The 5,428-nt window shown below is 42.4% G+C and overlaps 1 long non-coding RNA gene across 1 annotated transcript; it reads left to right on the forward strand.

Annotated features, from left to right (window-relative positions):
- Positions 1-1,256: 1,256 nt before the first annotated feature.
- LOC139400097 (uncharacterized) lies at positions 1,257-3,829 on the forward strand. The gene is made up of 3 exons (XR_011632416.1): positions 1,257-1,271; positions 1,801-2,687; positions 3,041-3,829. It is a non-coding gene; the product is annotated as an uncharacterized lncRNA (long non-coding RNA).
- The last annotated feature ends 1,599 nt before the right edge of the window (positions 3,830-5,428 follow it).

Below are 5,428 nucleotides of genomic sequence, written 5' to 3' on the forward strand. Positions count from 1 at the left end.
AAGCATTTCACTGTAAGGTCTACTACACCTGTTGTATTCAGCATTTCACTATAAGGTCTACTACACCTGTTGTATTCAGCATTTCACTGTAAGGTCTACTACACCTGTTGTATTCAGCATTTCACTGTAAGGTCTACTACACCTGTTGTATTCTGCATTTCACTGTAAGGTCTACTACACCTGTTGTATTCAGCATTTCACTGTAAGGTCTACTACACCTGTTGTATTCAGCATTTCACTGTAAGGTCTACTACACCTGTTGTATTCAGCATTTCACTGTAAGGTCTACTACACCTGTTGTATTCAGCATTTCACTGTAAGGTCTACTACACCTGTTGTATTCAGCATTTCACTGTAAGGTCTACTACACCTGTTGTATTCGGCATTTTACTGTAAGGTCTACTACACCTGTTGTATTCAGAATTTCACTGTAAGGTCTACTACACCTGTTGTATTCAGCATTTCACTGTAAGGTCTACTACACCTGTTGTATTCTGCATTTCACTGTAAGGTCTACTACACCTGTTGTATTCAGCATTTCACTGTAAGGTCTACTACACCTGTTGTATTCAGCATTTCACTGTAAGGTCTACTACACCTGTTGTATTCAGCATTTCATTGTAAGGTCTACTACACCTGCTGTATTCAGCATTTCACTGTAAGGTCTACTACACCTGTTGTATTCAGCATTTCACTGTAAGGTCTACTACACCTGTTGTATTCAGCATTTCACTGTAAGGTCTACTACACCTGTTGTATTCAGCATTTCACTGTAAGGTCTACTACACCTGTTGTATTCAGCATTTCACTGTAAGGTCTACTACACCTGTTGTATTCAGCATTTCACTGTAAGGTCTACTACACCTGTTGTATTCAGCATTTCACTGTAAGGTCTACTACACCTGTTGTATTCGGCATTTCACTGTAAGGTCTACTACACCTGTTGTATTCAGCATTTCACTGTAAGGTCTACTACACCTGTTGTATTCAGCATTTCACTGTAAGGTCTACTACACCTGTTGTATTCAGCATTTCACTGTAAGGTCTACTACACCTGTTGTATTCAGCATTTCACTGTAAGGTCTACAACACCTGTTGTATTCAGCATTTCACTGTAAGGTCTACTACACCTGTTGTATTCAGCATTTCACTGTAAGGTCTACTACACTTGTTGTATTCAGCATTTCACTGTAAGGTCTACTACACCTGTTGTATTCAGCATTTCACTGTGAGGTCTACTACACCTGTTGTATTCAGCATTTCACTGTAAGGTCTACTACACCTGTTGTATTCAGAATTTCACTGTAAGGTCTACTACACCTGTTGTATTCAGCATTTCTGTAACGGCTTTCTTCTATCTCCTCTTCTGATGAAGAGGTAGAACAAGGATCGGACCAAAATGCAGCGTGTAGATTGCGATCCATGTTTTAATGAACAAATGTAAAACACGAATCAATACAAATACTACAAAATAAAGAACGTAATGAACGTAACGAAAACCTAAACAGCCTATCTGGTGAAAACACATAGACAGGAACAATCACCCACCAACACACAGTGAAACCCAGGCTACCTAAATATGGTTCCCAATCAGAGACAATGACGAACACCTGCCTCTGACTGAGAACCATATCAGGCTGAACATAGAAATAGACAAACAAGACATGAAACATAGAATGCCCACTCAGATCACACCCTGACCAATCAAAACATAGAAAATACAAAGTAAACTATGGTCAGGGCGTGACAATTTCACTGTAAGGTCTACTACACCTGTTGTATTCAGAATTTCACTGTAAGGTCTACTACACCTGTTGTATTCTGTGCATGTGACAAATTAAAATGTGATTTGATTTCAGAAACTTCAGAAACTCAGAACTAAAATGTTGCATAATTGCGTCAGATACTCATTTTATGTTATGTAGTCTGTCCACACAAGATTAGGAGTGGGACTTTGTCTTGTTTAGATTTAGCAAGAGTGGTGGAACTGTGAACCCACACAGCAGAGCAGGGAGGAGCTACAGGAGGACAGCCTCATTGTATTGGCTGGAATGTAGTAAAATGGAACGGAGTCAAACACGGTTTCCATATGCTTGATGTGTTTGATACCGTTCCAATTATCCCATTCCAGCCATTACAATGAGCCCGTCCTCCTATAGATCCTCATACCAGCCTCCTATGCCAGACAGAACAAACAGTAAATGTCCCTGACATCTGATCTGTACTACCATGAAAGGCAGAGGAGAGCAAACATTAGATCATATAAAGACTGGAACTATCCTTCGCATCACTGAAACATCAACAGGCAGAGTGAGATAGACTTACTGTACAGAGACACAGGGAGATTCATTATAGGGAGTGAGACAGACTTACTGTACAGAGACACAGGGAGATTCATTATAGGGAGTGAGACAGACTTACTGTACAGAGACACAGGGGGATTCATTATAGTGAGTGAGACAGACTTACTGTACAGAGACACAGGGAGATTCATTATAGTGAGTGAGACAGACTTACTGTACAGAGACACAGGGAGATTCATTATAGTGAGTGAGACATATTGAGATATGATGCTGGCTGTGTGGTTCACTGTTGTCCTGGGCCTTCTCTCAGTGAGTGGCTCCCAGGCGGCCCCTTTAACCTGTGAGGATCTCCTGAGACCACTGGAGCTGAGCAGTGTCAATCAGGTACTATCTCCTGAACTGTACTGTCTGTCTGTCCATCCACCTGTCTGTCTGTCTGTCTGTCTGTCTGTCTGTCTGTCTGTCTGTCTGTCTGTCTGTCTGTCTGTCTGTCTGTCTGTCCGTGTATCTGTCTGTCCGTCATCTGTCTGTCGGTCCGTCATCAGTCTGTTTGTCTGTCTGTCATCTGTCTGTCAGTCCGTCCATCTGTGTATGTCCGTCCGTCTGTCTGTCATCTGTCTGTCTGTCCGTACTTCCGTCTGTCTGTCCGTCTTCTGTCTTTCCACCCATGGTTAGGGAGACAGGGTTGTTTGTGTCAGCTAACCCAGTTATTGTCTATCTGCCTTTCCATCTTGCAGACTCTGGGGAAGTGGGTGTATATTGCTGAGAGTTCAGACCGTCCTTTCTGGGAACAAATACTGTATACCTTATTACACAGTGCCTGGATAGAGGTCTCTGTGCCGGTCGGTACCCAGAACAACATTCTTGACATCGCCCAGTTCTATGGCTTCGGTATTCCACATCAAAATACTTTTGGATTCGGATGCTCCAGGATCAACTCTAACTTTACTCTGCATGACAATAGCACATGGACCTCAGTGAGCCCCATCCCTGTTACTGAGGTTCTCCTGACAACGTGCTCAGACTGCCTCCTGACCCTGGAGAAATGGGATGAGGATGGGAAGACCTACACCTCTCTAACACTCTACAGTAGGAGAAGGGAGCTCACTGCTACTGAACTGGACTTCTATAAGAAACAGGTGGATTGTCTCAGTCTGCCACCAGCGACATTCATCGATCCAAAGAAAGATCTCTGTCTCGACACAACTCCACTCTTAGAAGATCAAATTGCGAAGGAAGTTGAGAATGCAGTTGAACTTATTTCAGAGATTCCAAGAATGCTCAGAAATGCATTTGAGGAATTAAAGAATTCTGTTTATCAGCCATTTTCTGATATTTTCAGTTAATGAGTAGTTGCCTCCTCCTCCCTGATTGGTTTGCTGCCCACCATGTATTCTACAGTAACCCAGGGTTACAGTACCTAACCCAGCAAACCTGTAAACAGTCCCTGATGCCTTGATGTGGGACCAAACTCCACTCTGCTCATGTTGCTCTACATTCAACACAATAAATCCAGATTAAGACAAGTGTGATTTACATTGTTTTGTTTGTCCCAATAATCAGCTACAATCAGGAGCATTTAAAAAGAAAAGGAAATCAAAGAATGGGTGATAGTCTACTTCCGGGTTTCTCAAACTGGGTCCCGGGGCCCCCAAGGGAACGTTCGGTCCCCAGGACCGAGTTAGGGAAACCCTGTTCTACTGACATCACTGACAGTAGCCTACTCAACGTCTCTTATCGACAGCAGGACAGTCATTCCTAAAACATCAACCACTCAACATGTTTAGGTCATTGGTTCTTTTATTTGGCAGTTCACATGTTCCCTTGTCTTTAGCACAGAAAATAATGAGATGGTACATGTCATGTTGACAGAAGCCCAGAGCTTTATTCAGCGAAGCTTGAGACACATGGAGGGAGAACACTTGTACTGTAGTAGTCAGCTTGTGGAGGATGCAGGCAGATCGTTGTGACATGTTTAAACAGAGTCATTGTAGTGTGCTGAATGTGGAGTATCCATTCTCTATGTATGGAACTACCAGAGAGATATGACACCTCACTTGAAACACACACACACACACACACACACACACACACACACACACACACTCACATACACACACACACACACACACACACACACACACACGTAGACTTAGAGTGAACATGTCTGTCAAGATAAAGGAAAGGGGGCTATAGAACATTCTACTGGCCAGGATGTCATGTATGGTGGCTCTATGATGTCATCATAACATTCAAGTCTCCAGATTCAGTGGACATATCAGACTAGAGTAAGCTAAAGTTAATCACCTGGCCTGCATCCCAAATGGAACACTATACCCTTTTTTTCTGCACTACACTGGTCAACAGCAGTGCACTTTATAGGGAACAGGCTGCCATATATAGTCAGGGGTCAGTCTGGAGGAAGTGGTAAACAGCTGCTCCCTCTGGAGACACATTGTTAAAGAGGACCAATCACCTCTCTTGTTCCAGCTACCTCAAGATCATTTGAGGACATGTGGACATTTTAAGCCGAGAGTTTGGCAGATTTTTAATGTGAGTTCACAGCATGTGCGTAATTGTGTGTGTGTGTGTGTGTGTGTGTGTGTGTGTGTGTGTGTGTGTGTGTGTGTGTGTGTGTGTGTGTTTGTGTGTGTGTGTGCATGCGTGCGTGCGTGCGTCCGTGAGTGTATGTGTGTGTGTGCGTGCGTGCGTGTGTGCGTGTGTGTGTGAGGTGATAAAATGGGATGCGCTGTCAGGAGTCTGAGTTCATTACCTGTTAACATTCTTCACAAAGACACAGAAACTGACATCATCAGAAAACAATGCAAACATCAGCTAACAACCAACTCACAACACCAAAAAAGACTTTCACAAAGAAATGATTGTAGATTCAAATTTCAAGAACCAATAAATAATTAGATAACAAAAGAAACATTTGAAATTGTACAACACAGTGCATTTGATACACTTGTTTGTGCTCAATCAGCCTAGCCTACCCATCAAGATAGATACAAAAATGAAGTATTTACAAAATAATACCCATGTTTTCATGTTGTTGATTTTTTTCTCCTTTGGAAAAAAACAAATAATTAATTATCTAATGGAAAATACTGTTAATACTGGTG

This window comes from Oncorhynchus clarkii, unplaced genomic scaffold (genome assembly GCF_045791955.1).
Source record: "Oncorhynchus clarkii lewisi isolate Uvic-CL-2024 unplaced genomic scaffold, UVic_Ocla_1.0 unplaced_contig_10375_pilon_pilon, whole genome shotgun sequence".
Lineage (NCBI taxonomy): Eukaryota > Metazoa > Chordata > Actinopteri > Salmoniformes > Salmonidae > Oncorhynchus > Oncorhynchus clarkii.